The following is a 20,211-nucleotide window of genomic DNA, read 5'->3' as shown; positions in this document are numbered from 1 at the left end:
CAGAGGAAATGTATAACATGCAACGCATTTTAAAGAAATTCTTGCTAAAAAACCACCTATAGTAAGGATTTAGTCTATAGAAAAATAAGGGTCTGGTTTGGGGGTATCTCAGTACTAGGGCACTTTGCCCAACATATGAAAGACCCTGGGTTCTCATTCTTAGCATCCTAACATCATACCCACACCCACAATCACCCATCCATACCCCACCCCACACATGAGAGATGATAGATAGATAGATAGATAGATAGATAGATAGATAGATAGATAGATAGAGACAGAGAGGGAGGTAATCACAAAAATCAGAGAACTAGTTAAATAAAATGAAGGTGAGAGATGTGACTCTACTTCAATGGTAGAGTATTTTCTTGATGTAATCATGTGACTATGACTTCAGTCTTTGGTACTGAAAACCAAAGAAAAAGAAAGTAAGTTAAATAGTGTGGGACCACTTAATCCTTGACAGTTGTGGATAAAATGTATAGAGTCCCTTGTAGGATATAAGTGATGATCTGTCGCCAAAGTTGACTTGTATCAATAACACTAAACTCTCCATGTTCTTGCCAGGTGCTTGTGTGTGTTTCTGGCTAGTCACTGTACTTCAAGCTTTATATTCGATCCAGTTGACCTTGACATTTTTAGAGGACACAGAGAATATCATGAGAGGAGCTGTTCTGCTTTGTAATCACCAATGGGTCTGAAGTGTATGCTCAATGCTTCCTGCCTTTGCAAATGTGTTGCCTTTGCCTGGCTTCTTCAAGGACGTCATTTGAGTTTTTGCATTCCATCACTATACAGGCCACATATTAATGGCTACTTTTGTACTTCCGTGATCCTTTGAAAGAAACCTAAGCTCCAGTGCAAATGGGCCAACAGTATATATTATTTATTACAGTTCAACTTCCAACTTCTAAAAGAATTCTTTTAGATCACACTGACTTTCAAATTAAATTAACTTAAATTAATTTTTTAAAATGCTTACTTGTATTTTGTCCTATTTCCCCACAACTCTAAATCATAGATATTTTAGGAAATATTAACTACTCTTTAATTTCCACTTGACAAGTTCACCAGGATGCATGAATTAAATCACTTTACTTCTTATATATTTTTTATAAAGAGGTTGGCCTGCCATCATCTGCCTGTGACTACCATTATGGAAAGAAAACCATTTTTGCCCCATTAGTGATGTAGAAATATATCTACATGACATTTATGATTGTTTCTTAACTGTCAGACAAGATATTAGAGGAAGCCTTACTTGTAAAACCAACCAAACAACAAGGAAACATCAGTTAAGAATGAAAAGGATCAAAAGAGAAGAAAATCTGAACTAGGAGAGAAACATAAAAGGCTCAGCATAAAAAAATGAGAATATTTTTAGGTCTCAAGAAGTAAATGCACATGCTAATCCATTAAACTTGGCTGGAGTATGGACACAATAGGACTTTGGGGGACAATCAGGAAGGAAAGAGAGCAGGTCAGAGATCAAGGGGTTAGACATTGGGAAGATTTTCTTTGCGAATTTATGGTAGAAAATGATGGGATGGAAAGACAGACTGGAGCTTAGGGGAAGAGACAAAATTGGGAGTTGAAGATAAAGGGGGGTAGAGCTGGGTTTACCACAGCCCTGCCCCCAGAGGGAGTGCTCACTGTTGAATGAGGAAGAGTTGTGTGAACAGAAAATGGAGCAGAGCTATGAAGAAAGGACAAAGCTGGGCTCAGAGAGGGTCTAGGACAGGAGCTCATGGAGCAGAGTGGAGAGAAGGACCCGAGGATTTGGGTCAAGTCTGTCCAGGAGGGAGGACCCTCTGAGTCAGGACAGTGCTTTGTGGTGAAGAGATAGATTGAAAAGGAAGCAAATGCTGCCTTTCAATGTACCTCATAAAATTGTCACCTGGGCCACATCTGGTGACAGCTGTTCCACATTTTGGGGGAAAATATTTTTCCCAATGACTACATTTTCAGCAGCCCTAGGCTTAATCAGTTGCATGATACACACATCCTTTGGTTGAAATTTGTACAGCATGTCGACTTAATGTTATACCTACATTTACTGACTCATTGCTTACACTTTGAATCGTTTCTTTAGGAGAAATTGCTGGGTGTGAGAGCAGAGTGGGTATGGAAAGGGGAATGCTAGAGCAAAGGATGTGACACTATGTTGGCTTCAGTGATTCTCCTCTTTCTAAACTGTACCAAAGAACACACTAGACCCTGTACAGGTAACCTGCTACAAGTGTAGGAGGGTCCATGCTTCCTCACATCCTCACTGAAATGGAAGTGATAAGATTTAGCCCACATCATAAGTGGAAAGGACATCTCCCTTTAAGAAATGGCAAGGTGACTCTGCCGGTTACAGTAAGATCATTGCTAACAAAGTCAATGCTGCCTTCTGGTGGCAAGACGGAAAAAAAAAAAGGGTGCAAAACAAAAACTTTCTTTAATTTATCCTTTGAAAAATTCTTATGTATGTATATACAATGTATATTGATCATATCCAAATCCATTTCTCATTCCTTGGTTTCCCCCAAAATGGCTTCCTCCCAGCTACATCATATTCTTTTATTTTAGACCAAATTTATTGAATCCAGTTAATGTTGCCTGTATGCCCATGGACGTGGGACCATCCACAGGGACATTGACAATCTGCCAATATGTATATATTCCCTGCAAAAATGCTAACGCTCCCTCCCCCAACAGCTATTAACTGCCAATAGCTCCTCAGCGGGGGGGGGGGGGGTACAGGGGGATGGGGAAGGTACTTGTGACCTCCTTCCCCCTCCAACCTGGAACTTTACTTGGTTTGATCATGTGTAGACCCTGTACAGGTAACCATGGCTTCAGTGAGTTTCTGCATGCCACCACCATGGCATGCCCAGGAGACAACATTTCATATCACTCCTCTGCGTTCTCTGGCTCTTAAATTCTTTTTTGCCCCCCTCTTCCATGATGTCTGAGGAAAAGAGACCTTTTATTTTTTCATTTTTTATTTCTTCTGGTCTCATATATTACATCCCGACCACAGTTTCCCCTCCCTCCTCTCCTCTCTTTCCCTTCTCCCTACCTCCCCTCTCCCCCAGATCCACTCCTGCTCTCCCTTCTGAAAAGGGCAGCCCTCCCAGGCATAGCAACCAAACATGGCATATCAAGTTATAATAAGACTAGGCACATCCCCCAAAGGGATTTTCTTAGTTTTGCTATTAATTATTTGAAAAATTCATACAATGTATTTTGTTCATGTTCAACTCCTGTCCCCTAATCAACCAACTTCGTGTACTCATCTCTTTAGAAAAAAACAAAACAAACATCTAATTTCTGTTGTCCATATACTTCAGGTGTGTGGGTATCCACTGGAGTGTGGTTGACCTAGGAGGGTACACACACTTAAACAAAATTGAGCTATAAATTGCCAATAGATCTTTAACCATAGGTGTTAATTGGTACGACATCCTCTCTCCCTGATGGGATCATGTCTGGCTTGAGCTTGTGCGAATTTTGTGCATGCTGTCACAACTACTGTGAGTTAAGGTGAGCACTGACCCTATTGTGTCTGAAAAGCACTATTTCTCTGTAGTCACCAACTGCCTCTGGACCTTCAGTCTTTCTGCTGACCTTAAAAACAAGCCATCAGTCAATTTAGTTAGGGCTAACATTCTAGAAGATGGGTCAAAGAAACATGAAAAAATGGACTTGACTTCAGGCTGTTAGAACATGAGATGTAAAGGAAATACCAAAGTATATGGCATGTTAGGTCTGGAGCACTTAGATGATTTCTTTAGTTGAGGAACAACAGAAAAAGTGAACGTTTCAGTGGCTGGCTCTGTGAAGAGGTGGGTTGACTGCCTGTTTCTCCGTGAGTACAGAGATGAAGGAACTAGTCCACTACCACAAAATTGCGTGCTAAGAAGGTCATCACACTGAGAAGAACATGTGTAAGAGCAGTTACAACTCTATGTCCTAGACTGAGTTTAGTAAATCAGGCTTATATTTATTTTTACTTTTGTAAAACACGATGCCCTGGGGAAAAAGGAGGAAAAGAAAGAGGGGAAAAAACCTTCAAATACAAAGGATACCTGTTGTTTTTACCAAGCTGTGCATTCACTGCTGTTTGCCAGGGCTCCACCCCTTCTCTGTTCTTGAGTAAACCAGAACTCCCAAGACTGCAAAGACAACCTGCCCATGAATGCATTTGCCCATTCAGTCCCTCATTTAGATTCATGGTGGATAAACAATTTGTTTGGTATTATTTCCATGAGTCTTGTTGCTGGAGAAACAGACATCAAATATAACATCAATAAATATGTATTTACCTGTTATTGCAGGTAAGAGACTCTGCTGAGGTTACTATGAGAAAGCATGATCTAGTTTAGTGATTCTTAAATTCTCATATCTCTAATGATTGATTGATAGACTGCCTAGACACTTGAATCTTTTTTAAGTACTAAAACTAGAATTTGCCTTGAAAACGATTTTCGCCTCAGACATTAGAGTCATCTACCTTCTTAATTTCTGAGAAGCTTGACAAAAATTCTCTAAAACTTACCAAGCTGCATGTATTACCCTTTTACTTAAAGTGCCTTATTTAATGGATATATTCAGAATATATACTATTGTCTTCAACATGCTTTTTCTGAACTTGTTTTCTTTATTTCAGTGATATATGACATATACAAACTACAGAGAATTCATCGGCAACATAGTGAACTTTGAATGCATAGACACTGGAAATGATCAGATCTTATTTTTATAATCTGTTTATACACTTTTATTTTATAGTGTTCATTTCTACAAAGTCTTCCAGTTGGGGTATATATCCTATATAAGATCAAGTACTTCTGCACTCAAACTTTTTACCTACATCTTTACGTTCTCTCTAATAGAGTTATCCCCCAGGCACACTATATATGTTTTAAAAAATGTCAAAGAGATAGATGAAAATAGTATCCTTACTTTTTCTAGGGTTGAGAGGTAAAACAGGAATTCTCAGTTAAATTTGGATCTCAGGAAAATAGCTCTCAGGGTTTTAATAGTGTATTTATTCTAAGTTATTGGCTACTTATCTGACATTCAAATTTAAATGCACCCTGTATTTTTTCTTGCTACATTTGGTAACTCTCCTCTTGCTGGACTGTACAGCATGTCTATCAACAGCTTAGCATGCATCAGGGTATGCTATTTCTAATGCTACGTTTGCCTCTCACAGAATACAAACAACACAGGGTAAGACACAAAGGAGTCACAAAAATTTTTGCCAACACTAATATTTTGAATGACTGCCTATTACGTGTTTGAGGGAAATTTATACTCCTGGCAAATGAACAATAGTACACAGAGATGGCAGAAACATATTTTGATTTTTATGAACTGTGAATGGGGCATGAGGGAAGGGAAGGAGAACATGAGATCCGACCAAGTATTTCTGGCCTGGAGTTGCCCTGGTTTCTTAGATAGACCATTATCACTGAAGAGTACACACAAAAGATCAGAATCTAGGGATTGAGTCCTTTAAAACTATTATGTATCCCCTTGGGTGGGGCACTTCACTCAGACTCCGAAGTCTTTGGGGCAGAAACAGCATTTACATTGGCATTTAAAGTACGAGTCCAAGGCTGGTGAAGTGTTGGGGATCTTCCCAGAGTCTCCTTCCTGGAGATTTCAAGTAAGGAAAGCGTGATAAGGTAGGATATCTACTGGTCACAGAGTGTGCAAGTCCCTTGTGTTGTTTACGATGAGGTTAAAGACATTATAGCTTTAGGATCTGCCCAAATTTCTGTTTAAAATAAGACTCAAAATTGTAGGATGATCACAAAAAAAAGGGGAATAACCCAAATGAATAACTTCCTAAGTGGAAAAATGTAAATAGTATGTGATGTGAGCACTCGGGTAGAGAACAGTAGAAAAATTAAGATTGGAATCATTTCAAGAGGAAGCATTAACAACGGTGCTAAAGAGAGAGCCTCAAGAAATAATAGCTATACAGAATATAAAACAAAATGGGAAAAATGAATAAAAAATCAGCAATGTCAGTGTCATGACCAAAAGTTCATCCCACAAGCTTCTAAGACTGAGTAGATGAGCAATGAGTTAACAACAAAAGACATTAGAGTTACACGTTATCTATAATGTAACCAAGAAAGCACAAAGTAACAATACAGAAAGGTAACACTAGATGGACCCATAGAAAATGATGTACCCAGTCACTCAGTCCCTTTCCTATTGCTGTGACAAAACACCATAACCAAAGCAACCTGTAAAATAAAGCTTTTAATTTTCCTTAATGGAAAGGAGGGGCAGGGGCCACACTGGGATTCTTACCACTTTTTCCAAACCTCAAAGTCTACCTCCAGTGACACACCTCCTCCAACAAGGCCACACCTCCGAATCCTTCCCAAGAATTTTCACCAACTGGGGACCAAGTATTCAAATATATAAGCCTATGGGGTTACTCATTTAAATCACTACTCCAAGATAAGTACTCACTGAGTGGAAACAACAAAATAAGTCTTAATAAGAACCAGGAATATTTTGAACTGTGAGTAATAAAGAAATCTGCATTAAAACTTAAAACTACACAATTTACACAGTGTCTAAAAGGAAATTTGTTAAATCTATTTTTTTATGAAACAAAAAAAGTTTAAAACAAAGGAAAAAAATTCGATTGAAGAAGAGAAGACTAAACTGTTGAAAAAATTCAAAGAAATGAAAAGGAAATGATACAAACAAAACACAGAATAACACTGGAAATAGTCACAAATATACATTTAGAATAAATAATGGAATTATCAAAACTATGCTGATTAAAGTTGAAAACCTAGAGAAATGGATAAATCAATAGCCTCTATCCTTTTTACTAATCTGAACATTCACTGGGACTTCCGAGTTTCTATCATGAGCTGGGTCTTTCTTCTTAAACGACTCTTGGGCAAACAGAGAACCAGAAGGCCACCCTCTTCCATCACACAGTGTGCCTCACCCATACGAGCTATGCCCAGACTCTACAATCTGACAGTCCACCCTTGGCCACCCTCTGAGACACGAGGATGCAGGATGCCCATGTGTAGCCAGAATGACTCAACGGGGTGTCTGCAGCCTCCAAGGGTGCATGGTGCACGCAGCTGCTGGGAGGCATACTCCTCCTCCTCCTCCTCCTCCTCCTCCTCCTCCTCCTCCTCCTCCTCCTCCTCCTCCTCCTCCTCCTCCTCCTCCTCCTCCTCCTCCTCGTGCAGCGGGCCAGCCTCCTTCTGTGGGCGTGGCCTCAGGCTCAGCACCTGAGCATCCTGGGGCCCGGAGTTCGCTGCCATCTTGGTCCCCGGCGGTGGTGGGCGGTGTTCCTGGCCTGTGCTGAGGTTGTGGGTAAGCTCAGGCTCTACTTAAGAGCCAGCCTGCTCTAGGCTCTAGGTCTTGCCTCCTCTTTTTCTGCCCTGACCTCCGGTGGCTTTTAGCTTCCGGGGCAACGGCCTTCCACAGGCCTGAGGTCTCCGGAGACCCTTGGAGGTCCCTACCCTGCAGACTCCAACGGTGGTTGCGCAGCCTCTCTCTGGGGCCCACGTCCCATCCCTCCTCCTGTCCAAGTGTTCTTTCTTGAGGTGTGGGATTCAAAGACCACAGGGAGAAATGAGCGTATGAAGTACCGTTTCAAGTTTCTTGTTCTTGAGTTACTCATACACATCCCCCCCCCACCCTCCCAAAAAAGGTTTTCTCCCCGACGCCCCGCTTTTGGAATTAAGAACTAACAAGCAAGACCTCTGCAGCATGTCTGCTAAACCAGGGAGTAAAGAGACACTGTCTTCTGCCTTTCCAATTTTATGTCTTAGTTTAATGTTTAATGGTACCCTGCGCACCTTCCTCTCCTTGCATTCAAATGGGTATTCCTAATGTTTTACTGTTCTATGTACCTTGACATGGCAGAGGTTTTTTTTTCTAAACTAAATGGGATTTCTAAGGTCTCTCCATTAGCCAGTAAAAATATGTTCTATATATACATATATATGTGTGTATATATATATGTATGTGTATATATATATAGTAATTAGAATAAAAGGCTCATTTTTTTTTTTCTGCTAGCTCACCATTAATAAGCATTCAGGTTGTGTTGCTCATCTGATATCCCTGTGTTTTACAGCTTTCCTAGAGTGTAACGGAGCCACAGCAAACTGCACACATTCGAGGTGTAAAATTTGATGACACTTGAAAACCTGTGCACACCCGTAAAAGCACTGTAATCAACCGAATAATAAACACATCCCCTAGCTCAGGTTTCCTTTGATGAGGCACCATCCCACACGCCCTTTTGCTAGGCAGTCACTGGGGGCGCTTTTTTCCCACAGCAGTTTGCATTTTGTTTTGTTTTTAGAATTTTATGTCCACGCGTGTGTTTTCCCTCTGCTGTTTGCATTCAGCGTATTTTCTGACTCGTTTGTGCTGTGGTATACAGAACATTGCTTTTCCACCGTTGTGCAGCGGAGAATGCCAACTGCTCCTCTGTAGTGACTTCTCCTGTTGTTGTGAGTGACATTTGTAGTATTCTTACTTTTGACATTTGTACTAATCTCATTTTAGGGCTTTTACAAAGCTGCCACGGTCTTCTTACAGGTTTTGTCTCTGTGATTTTTTTTTTCAGAGGTAGGAGTGAATTGGCTGAGCCAAAGGAACAAATATGTTTAAGTTTTTAAAATGAAACTATCAAACTTGGCATGATTTTAGCATTTTATGACCATGCCCTGTCAATGATGTTTCCAGTCACTATTCCATACCATCACCCTTCTACAGTGTGTGGAGTATTACTTTGGTAGGATTTCATTTCCCTACAGAAATGAACACTGAACATCTCGTTTATGTATCACTTTTCAGATTATATATATATATATATATATATATATATATATATATATATATAATGAAATACACACATATGTATAATTTCCTTTCTGAAGCAGGCTTTTCTGTATCCCAGGCTGGCCTTGAGTTTGCAATGGGCCAAGAATGACCTTTCCTCTGATCCTTCTGCTCTCCCCTCCCAGAAGTAGAATTACAGATTCGTGGCACCAAGTCTGGTTTATGTGGTAATGGGGCTTGAACCAATGGCTTTCTCTATGCTGGGCAAGCACTCTATACCTCCAGCCTTGTATATCTTTTGTAATATAGTGAGAGCTAAAAAAATTTGTCCATTTTATTGTATTAGTTATTTTTATTTTATACTCTTGCCTATTGAAAATTGGTTTTCATTCTTTATTTTAATGGTTATATAGTCTTTAATTCTTTTTCTAGCTTCTTACTATATATTTATTGTATAAAATGATAAGTTTAATTATAACATTTTCCTCCATGAACATCACATATGTTGGTCATAGCTACCCTTCTATCACCTTCTCTTTTCTCTTCTCTTTCATTGCTCTGCTTCCTTGTCAAATAGTCCCTTTCTGCTTTCTTGCCCTTTATAAAAAAAGAAAACATTTAGATGGTATACATGAGAGAAAATATCCACTGATTTTCTGTGTCTGGCATATTTCACTTAATATAATAATTTCCAGTTCTATCCATTTTCCTCCACATAACAGACTTTCATTTTCTTTATGGCTGAATAAAAACTCCATTATGTACGTGTACCACACTTTCCTTGCCCATTTGTGTGTTGATGGACCCGTCGGCTGACTCCACACCTTGGCTGTTGTGAATAATGGAGCAATAACTGTGGATGTGCAAATATCCATGTGGGATACTGACTTAAATCCCTTTGCATAGACACGCACCAGGAGTGGCGCAGCTGGGTCACATGCTTCCCTTTCATTAAGAAGCTGCAGTGAAATGTTCACAGTGGCTGCAATAATTCACCTTCTTCGGAGCAGCGTGTATGAGTTCCCCACCCCCACCTGGGAGCTCCACAGTATCGTCCGTTCACTGTTTCCTGATAATTGCCATTCTGACTGGATTGAGATAGAGTTGAAATGTAGTCTTGATTTGCATTTACCCCACAACTAAGGGATCTTGAAAATGGCCACTTTTGTTTCTCTTTTTATAGTTCTTAGACAGTATACATTTGATAGGTGTGTGCTGATACGTTCGTACAATACAAAGGCAACTATGAAGAGTCTCCCTTTTCGTATTTATATCACCCAAAGAAGGGACAGAAACATATATTAGAAACATTTTGTCTTTCGGAAAACAGCATAAAGAAGGACAAATAAAACCTCTCCTTTGTACAGAGAGACATTGAGATGGTCTGCTGTAGCTTTCTTTTTAAAGTGTCTGAGAAGAGAGAGAAGATGAAATCTGAGATGGAGCCCTCATGTGTTTCTCTCCTGTTGCTTTGATGCGGGCAGGCCCTCCCTTGCCTCTCTCTGATTGGTCCTCTCATTGTCCCTGCTGCAGATGGTTTCCTCCTAATGGATATTGACTTGTCCGGACTGCACTTGCTATAGCAGGAGGGATGACACCGGTGTGTCTCTCCCATTTTCCTTGAATTCTAGACCTTTTGATTTCCATTTGTTTAGGGACTCCAGTTCATCCCATAACTCCCCCCCCCCACCCCAGTGCTTCCTTTTTAACCTGTCCTTCCAGTTCTTTCTAGGTCCTTTCTTTGTTCCTTAACTGTGGGTTACTGTAATTTGTGTTTCTGGCTTTGCTTGGAGCTTTCTTGACTCTTAATTTAAAATTACTTAGAACATCCCATCTTTGGCTCCAAGGTAACTCCTACACATTTATTTCACTGTGATTTGCGCAAAGGATCTATATACCTTCATTACAGGTCTGGTCATCTAAGTCACCCCCAAATTTCAGCAAGCATCTATTATTTTCTTCTGGAAACTCCATTGCAGCCTCATCTGCCTACCTTTAGTTTTCTTGTGTAGCTCTTAATTTAGCTTCCAGCTTATTTTGCTTTCTTTCATTATTTTTGGCAAAGCAATCTTCATTTAAAAAGTATTAGCAGGTATATGTCTTTGTACTTGTATCCAGGGATATTTGCAAGTATCTTAGTAGATTGAATGCTATCCAATGCAGCAAATATTGATCCTTTAAATGCTTTATGAGATGCTCTTTGCAACTGAACATTAGTATTGACCTTCATTATCCAGCCATTCTTTTAATATCACCAGGGCTGCTCCACTTGGGGAAGCTTTTGCATTCAAGGTTTATTTGTATTAAAGTAAACCTTTTAAACATTATTTTTATGCTCATCAGTCACTTCAAGTTGCTTGGAGATCTACTGTTTTATATTTACTGATTTCCTTTTTTGCCATAGATTGGCTTGTGACAGGAAACAGGTTTTTTTTTTGTTTTTTTTTTTTTGTTTTTTTGCCATGTGGCTATCCAATTGTTTTAGTATCCTTGTAAAAATTTAATTATATTTGAGCTGAGGGTCTAATCCAGGGCCTTGTACTTGCTAGGCAAATGTATACTTCTGAGGCAAACCTCCAATCCCTGCGCAATAGTTTTGCTTGTGATAGGAAGTGAGAGTGGTTTTTTTTCCTTTGCACGTAGCTATCCAATTGTTAGTATACTTTAAAAACTTTATTTATATTTATAACTTTTATACCTGCTAGGCAAACACTATACTTCTGAGGTAAATTTCCAATCCCCGTGGCAACTGGTTGTGAATCACCTTGTAGGTGCTGGGAACCAAACCCAGGTCCTCTGGAAGGCCAGCCAGTGTCCTGAACTGGTGCATCATCTTTCCAGTCCAACGATGGAACATTTTTACATCATGTTTGTTTCACTTCTGAGGCTCCATCCTTCTTTTAAGCACCACCATTTTTAAAGGCTGAATCATACTCCACTGCAAGGACAAAACCACGGCATCAATCCATTCACCACGATAGGCTTCAGGGTAGGTTTTGACTTCAAGATATTATGTAATGTTTCTATGAACATTTGTGGGCACGTCTTTGTGTGGATATAGGATTTTGGTTTTCTTGGTGATACATCTAGATGTAAAATTGCCATTTAAGTGCTTGAAGGGCTGTCAAATGATTTTCCAAATCGGTTGTGTCAGTTTACCATTTCGTCAGCAATATAGGAGGGCTCCAGGTTCCCCACATCCGCATTAACTTGTGGTTCTCCATCTATGTGACTATAGCCCCCGAGTGGATCTGCAAGTGGTAGCTCACTACACTTAATTAGCATTTCCTTAGTAACTAATACTATCTAAGAACTTTTCATGTATTTATGTTTGCATATCCTGTTTTGATCATGTCTAGTTAAAACTTGTCCATTTTAGAATTGTCTTATGTATCTTTTTATTTTTGGTTTAGAAGATATTTTAGGTATATTCTGAATCAAGTTCCTTATCAGATATTTGCAAATACTATATCTCCTAAGTAGTTATAAAACCGTCTTAGAGTTTCCTCTAGGGAACAAATGTTTTTTCACTTATGGTCTCCCAAATTTTCTGCTTTTTCCTTGTTTTTTAGACTTTCAGAATTATATTTAAGGAGCCAAGCTGTGACTTAATTATTTAAGTCATGAACATTTATTCTAAGGACTATTTTTTTGTGTAAGTCTTATAGGCATGTTCTTGATCCAGTTTGAATTAACTTTTGAATGTTTTATGAGCTAGGGGTCCAACTTCATTATTAAAGACTGGTTTTACTGTTTTAAAAACATTTTAATTATGTATATGTGCATATCTGTGCGTGTGAGTGTGGATTCGCACAAAGGCCAGAAGAGGGTATCGTCTTCCCTGGAGACGAATTAGAGGCAGTTGTGAGTACCAAGTGTGGGTTCTGGGAACTGAACTCCAATCCTCTGGAAGAGCAGGAAGTGTTCTCTAAAGGCTGAGGCATCTCTCCTGTTCCAACTTCATTTCTTGTTCATAAGTATATACAGTTTTCCAGGCTGCTTTATTGAAAATATCATTTCTCATAAGTTATCCTGGCACCCTTTTTGAGGAGTCAGTCCTGACACAGTGATACAGAAGCAGCAGTGAGTGAAGTTACTGGGTGCCTTTGTTGACTGAGGAAGGGGCCCCAAGATCTGTGGATAGGCACCATATTCTTCCCTTTCAAACACTTGTGGTAAAAAAGGTGCTCATTATATTTAACATTGCCTTCTATGGAGCACTAACAGTGATACTACAGGTTGACCTTTGAGGATATATATATTATATATATAATATATATATACATTGAGGATATTATATATAATATATGTTGTATTATATATATATATATTTAATATGTAATCTCATGTGATTGGGTGGAAGGCATTTGTAAAGGCCTTTAGAGTGATGTTGACATGTGATAACTGGTCTGAACTGCAAACAGAATTTGCTTTTCCCTCCACGTGTTTTGCCTCAAACAACTTGACAAGGTGTCCTTATTTACCTTTGGGTATTTTGCAGGGTGAAGCAAACTTGTCACTTCAAGGAACACAAGAGACAGCATTTGTCAGAGATGAAACTCAAAAGTTAGAGAAGTAGAAAATTAGTGTCCTGTCATGATTTGATGATTTTTCTGATGCAATTGCTGGCACTGTTAATTAATTTGGTTGCTTGTGTCACTGTTGGCAATGCTAATCCAGTGTAAATGGATAGACTGATATTTTCATACAAATGGATGCGGCGTCTTCTGAACTCATTCATGTTTGAAAGTTCAATCTCAAGACAGACCCGTGGATTTTTAGGTAGCAGAGTATAAAATATCCCTCCATTTGTTCTTCTTTTGCATATTGTAAGGGACTGCTGAGAAATGATGCTTACTAAGCTTATCAAAGACCCTCTTCCCTCTCTTCTATGTCTAGATCTTCTCCACATGCTTTGCCTAGTAAATGTATTGAAACTCACTGAATATAGAAGCAGATGCGAGAGCCAAGCTGTTTTAGTTAAGCACTAAACATTAAAGATGTCTGTGCAAGTTATAAAGCAATGATCCCTTCTTTATCATTTTTTTTGTTTTGAGAAGTACCACCTGTTTTGAAAATATTTATGTTAACATTTATTGAATTTGTCATTATTTTTAAATTAGTTGCTAAATATTTCAAAACCATAGTTCTGTTGTAAGTATTGGTAGATGTCAGCCACAAATGCAAACACAATTTGAAGTTTGAGAGCAACTACATTAATATAACTTGGGGGGAGGGGGCAGGAAGGGAGGAAGAGATGGGGAGATGAGGTTATGAAGGACACTAGTTCTATTAATTTTCACAGCGAAAGAGTTTTTAGTTAGAATGGCCTAATCTAGCAGGAAATGCTCTGACCAAAACTCAGAGAGAGAGGAGTGGATGAGCCGTGCTTTGAGAGCGCCCATAGGCAAAGGTGTTCACAGAATGGCAAAGAAGATGGAGCTGTGGTAGTGTCGGAGGTGAGTGACCATGAGAGCAAGTAAGACGAAGAAGCCAACACAACAGCCAGATCCAGGCAGTGCTGGTGCTGGTTAGAGCGCAAGGCCCCACAACCTTCTGAAGCGAGACTAGAGTCCCTGGGTAGTTTCCAGGAGGACAGTTAGTACATGTTTGTATCTTTAAGAGATCATTGATCACAATCCTGGGGCTCAGGTCAGTGCAATTCAGAATTGAAGGACACAAGCAGGAAGACTGAGTAGGAGTCTAGGATTGCTGAGGGAAGGGGCTTTCTATTAGATCAGTGCCACGGCAACACAGACAAGAGGAACTGGGTCCTGAATTGTGAGATGCAGGAGCGTGGAATCATGGGTAACTGAAAATATGTGACTTGGGAAGATCTTTTCACTAGTATATTAAATTGATTTTTAGCATTTAAAAAGGAGCTTCATTTTTCTTGCTATAATTTCAAAAGCATACATTTTTATGATTTCTGGGTTTTGTCCTTGAAAGACTTCTTTAATATGAGGTTAGAAAAACACCCTCACATTTCTTCCTTTTAGGTTGTTTTAAAAACATTATTTTTTTTTCTATCTGGGATTTATTTTTGCTTTTATTAAAGCAGTTTTTCAAACCCTGCATTATTGAACTTGAGGGCTGGATAATTTTTTGTTGTTGTTATTTTTGTTTGCTTGTTTCATGTTTTTTCAAAACAGGGTTTCTCTATGTATTTTTAGCTATACTGGAACTCGCTCTGTAGACCAGGCTGGCCTCAAACTCACAGAGATCCACCTGCCTCTGCCTCTCAAGTGCTGGGATTGAAGGTGTGTGCCACCACCACCTGGCAGATACTATTTTTTTTTTTAATGGAGATTCTTCTCTTGGATAGTTAGCAGCACTTTTGGCCTCTACCCGCTAGATGCTAGAAGCACTGTCCATTTTACCTCAGGAGCATCAACGAAATAGTTCTTCAGACATTGCAAAATGTTTTTTTGTTGGGGGGGGGGACAGAACTGGCTGTAAGTGGTGTTTCTGTGCCAGTTAAACAAAATGCTATAGAAGTCCTTATTTGTAAACATATAGAATAAAGATACCGCACACTGCTTTGTTTCTATTATATTTAAAACCAGAACTTAGGAAGCAACTTGAATATGTATAGAAATCGAGAGGAGGGAATCCATGTTGCCCACTTTAGATACCCACTTGGAATCTGAATAATTTGGTACAGGGTGACTTTGCCAGGTTCTTGGCCAGAATTTCACCAGAGTTAGCCTACATTCTTGAAAAAGGAAGAATTAATAAGCGGATCCTATTTGCTCTGGTTTGCCTTGTATTTGAAATTTTATTCTTCTTTTCATTTTTTTTCCTGACAGTTATGTGCTCCATGTAACATAGCAGTGGGGCGAAATGGGTGATAATAGAATGGGGGCAAACATCAGAAACCTGGGCTGGCGCTTCTGAACCTCCCGACCTTCAGTGGTGTGGCCTGAACAATGAAAAATTTATTATGAAAATCAGTTAAACTAATGTACTGAGAAGCTTTTTAAATATTTAAAGTATTGTAACTGCAAAGGACTGTTCTGTTAAGCTTTTTAATTAAGCCAGTGAAAAGCAAAATGGGAACAGGCTTTAACCTACACTCTTCGGTACATAGACCCTGGGATCTCCAGGTACACACACCCTACAAGTGCTCTAGCTGTTCTTGGTCTTAATTGAGACATATCTGTACAATACTGTGATGTGAAGACTTACCATTAAAAAAAACCAATCATTTCATATTGAATACATATTAAGACTGTATTTGTATATATTAAGTTAAAGAGATGATCAAATCAGTTTAATCCCCGAAGGGGTAAGATGGTGGACTAGAAGCTGCTTCTATGTGAGCTGGGGAAAGAGAAATTTAGAATAAGAGAAATTATGCCAGGCGGTGGTGGCGCATGCCTTTAGTCCCAGCACTCGGGAGGCAGAGGCAGGCGGATCTCTGTGAGTTCGAGGCCAGCCTGGTCTACCAAGTGAGTTCCAGGAAAGGCACAAAACTGCACAGAGAAACCCTGTCTCGAAAAACAAAAACAAAAACAAAAAAAAAACAAAAAAAAAAACAAAAAAAAAAAAGAAAAAGAAAAAGAGAAATTAGGCTGTAATCCAAAGAGAGGAAGAGCCTCAGAAATACACGAAGGAAGTAAAGGATATCTGAAAGTGTCCTGATAAAGATGTGCAGCACAGCAGAACGAAGGAAACCAAACACAGCCTGGTCACATGGGTTCTTGTCAGCTCTATGAGAAGAAGAGGCAGCTTCCCAAAGCAGTTTATCTTCCCCCTGCTGAGTGGTACTGGAGATGGAGTTTTCTCAATTAGCGTGCTCAGTGAGACCATCTCCAAGGGAAACTGAAGACTTCCAAACCAACAGTTGCACAAATTTCAACAAAGACACCCAAGGAGCTGGAAAAGGCAATAGAATGTGACTCCTCTAAAAGATTACAAGTCGTCTGCTGCGGAACTAAAAGATATTGAAACAGGCTAAATACTAGATGAAGAGTTTGAAAGTTTTCCGGCAAAAAATGGACCACAATTCAAAGAGTATACAAACAAATGGACAGATCAATATGGGGCCTGGAGAGGAAAATTAGCTGCATAGAAGAAAACATCTGAACAGGAATGAGAAAATCAGCAATGTGAGTGGAAGTATCAGCAAAGGCACTGAGACGAAAAAATCCAAAGGAAAGGCTGGCAATAAAATACCTCAATGAATCAAGTAATCCTACAGTTGAGACCATCACCTGTAACCTTGACCAAGCAGAATGACCAAGGGTGGATGATATCACCAAGGATGGATGACAGGCTCACTAAAATATTATATTCAGACATTGGTAATGAAAACAAATAATCAAATGACAATGACCACAATATCCCCAAACTACAATATAATCAAGAGACAGACTCAAGAATTCATGGAATAGAAGGAGGAGCTGAGGTATAAACTAAAGGCAAAGGATCTATTCAGTGAAATTATGGCAGAAAATTCTCTAAATCTCAAGAAACAGGCATCCAAATGTTGGGGCCAGCTCCCATCTATTGAAGGGTTCTTGTGGGGAGGAGTGAAGAATGGAGAAGTATTAGATAGAAATATTGATGGAGACGAGAAAGACAGAGACACAAGATAGCTTCGGGAGGGCCATGGGTTAATACCCAACTGCCCTGACTTTATTCATAATGGGTCTTTTATCCATCAGCAAGTATACAAATCATATTTCATTGTGACATTTTTATACATATTTCGCAATATACTTTGTTCTTTTTTATTTTCCTTTCCAGTTCTCTGCCACCAATTTAGTTCGTTCTTGATTGCTTCCTTCCCTCCCAAATAATCCTTGCTTCTGCTTCGATAACTCACATGCACACGTGCACGCATGTACACACAAGCACCAATGCACACACAAGCATCAATTTTAGCTGCATACTACATTTTTCTCAAACTCTAGGGGAACTGTGATACTGCAACACTTTAATATAAAATTACTTCAAGATTTTGAGCTTTGAATTTGAATTTAATTAAAAATTATATACATGCATTTGACTTTTCAAAACCAGAGTATCCAAATGTATACTAAGCTTTAAAGCAGGGGAGGACACAATGTAGTAAACTCATGGAGTGTCTAAGTTAGACTCCCTCATTTGTTAATTTGCATCTTCCTGTGTTGCTTGATACACAACTGTAGAAGCAGATAGGCAATTAGAAATATATAAACTTGATATTTTCAATATTGTGGTATGGGATGCAATAATAAGACACATTATGTGAACTTGCATTCATTAGAATGATTGTATTCTCATTTAATGACTTTATAATTAAACTTTATAAACAAAATTATTAGAATACCAATGAATACATTTTATAGATTTAAAAATTTTTTATCTTTAATGACTTTTTGCTGAACAGAAAAACTTTGAAAAGCCCTAATTTAGTAAAACCTCTCATTTAATAGGTTTAGAGGTTGATTAGAAGCAAAAACAAGTTTGTCAGATTTCACACCATTACTTGAGGTCCAAGTGAAACCTGGTATTGGAATTGTGTTAACACAACACACTTTCAACACCATAGTGAGTGATGTCCTTCAAGATTCTTATGCAAAACAAGTGTTGGATCTTGAAATGACACAGTTGTTCACTGTATGAAATAATTGATTTGCTTTTGAGTTCCTAGTTTATATATATTTTTTACAGAATGTTCTCTGAATTTTAGTTGGTCAGTAAATGCAGTAAGGTTTGGCTTTTGTCCACAACACAGGAACTTTTCTTCATGATCCCACTGAGCAAGCTTTGGGGAGGCAGGTGAAGGAGGCTGATTGACATCCACTGGACAGATTTTGTTTTTACACAATTAAGTATGTCTTCTGCAGTGTGGGTCTTTGTTGAGCACCATTATGTGAGAATTCAACTGCAAATCACTTCTTCACACCCCCTTGTAATACAATTCCCAGGCTGTCTCCTATGGATTCCTGTCGCCCTTAGGAAACCATTAGCTATTGCCCATCAATCTGCAAGTATCTTCAACTTAAACTTTTTCTTCAGATAAAGTAGATGTAACAGTATATCTGTCTACTATGAAGATTTCCACTCATTTCTTAGGGACCCTCCTCACTGAGTTGGAGTATAATTCCTCAGCAATCTATTTTGGAGTGTTACTGGCTTTAAGTGAAAGCCACGGGTAAATCAGGCTTAGATTTCTTTTTCTTCACTGGTGTGAAGCAAGGGCACTTGGATTATGAAGGAACAATGGTGTGGAGGGATAGGCCTCTGGTGTTTTGAGAACCTGTTCATACAACTTCCTTGTGTCTTTGGGCTTGGATTGGCTAGTACTAGTCACAAGATACTTGATATTTGACAAAGGAGTTCTGCCGGGTCCCCTTTTGAATACTAAGTAAAGGTGATGTGCTATTGAAAGGAGGGCTATCCATCGACTGGACCCACCAGTGGAGAACCAAGCCATGATAATAATAGTATAATACTGTTCAGCACGTGTACCACTTTAAGGGCACACTTCCAATTCAAACTGTAGCACCCAGAGTGTTTTAAACTTTCTGCATATTTACTTTATCAATTTTATCTCTCATGGCTCGAGATTTTTCTTTCTTTTTGTGGATGGACCTAGGGTTCGGTATGCCCAGGCTTCACTGTTTTTCCAGGGTTATCTTACCTTAGTGGGATTCAGACTCCAGCATATTTCCCCCCTTTCCCAATCAATAAATCACCTTGGGACTGTGTAATGATATTAATAGAGTCTAAATATCACAAGTTAACACAAGAGACAGAGTGCAAACTTTGTCTCCTCATTGACTTCCATCTACCCTTGTTTTCTTCTTCTGTCCTTTTAAGTTGGTGGTTATTAGAAGCCCCATAGGAAGGTTGTTTTCTCCCAGGAGGAGAATGAAATCACTGGTGAATCTGATTTACCTTTTCCATTATACCACATGTACTATCTAGTAGAAGTTTGCTAAGTTTTCTGGGAAGTAAGGATTATCTCTGTGTATTCCAATAATTTTCTACACTATTCTGTCTTGTTATTTCAGAGAAACTTTCTGATGTGTAAAGGACAGTGTTCATCTCAGCAACATCTTGTTAATGTCAACAACATTTTGTCTAGTGTATATAGTTTTTGGCAACATGTTTGATATGATTAAAAAAATGAGGGCTGGTGAGATGGCTCAGTGAATAAGGGCACATGCCGCCAAGCCTGATGTTCTGAGTTTGATGTCCAGGGCCTACAAGGTAGGAGAGACCAACTCCCATTGGATGTCCTCTGAGTTCCATTCCAATACTGTGTCATGTATGTCTCACCTTCTCCCCCAATAAATGTAAAAACAGATATAGAATTATCTTGATGCATTATATTTGCTTACCAAATTTATATATGACTAATTTTATATACTATAGATA

The 20,211-nt window shown here is 39.0% G+C and overlaps 1 protein-coding gene across 2 annotated transcripts in view; it reads left to right on the top strand.

Annotated features, from left to right (window-relative positions):
- The first annotated feature begins 7,237 nt into the window (after nucleotides 1–7,237).
- The window catches only part of Tdrd15 (tudor domain containing 15), a 35,758-nt gene continuing 22,784 nt past the window's right edge, over nucleotides 7,238–20,211 (top strand). For both annotated transcript variants that reach the window (XM_076559377.1, XM_042267279.2), the window contains exon 1: nucleotides 7,238–7,356. The gene's annotated coding sequence lies outside the window, so the exon portion shown is untranslated. The remainder of the gene's footprint in view (nucleotides 7,357–20,211) is intronic.

This window comes from Peromyscus maniculatus, chromosome 22, assembly GCF_049852395.1.
Source record: "Peromyscus maniculatus bairdii isolate BWxNUB_F1_BW_parent chromosome 22, HU_Pman_BW_mat_3.1, whole genome shotgun sequence".
NCBI classification, from domain to species: domain Eukaryota; kingdom Metazoa; phylum Chordata; class Mammalia; order Rodentia; family Cricetidae; genus Peromyscus; species Peromyscus maniculatus.
The sequence above is the reverse complement of the archived record's forward strand: the minus strand, read 5'-3'. Positions and strand labels throughout refer to the sequence as shown.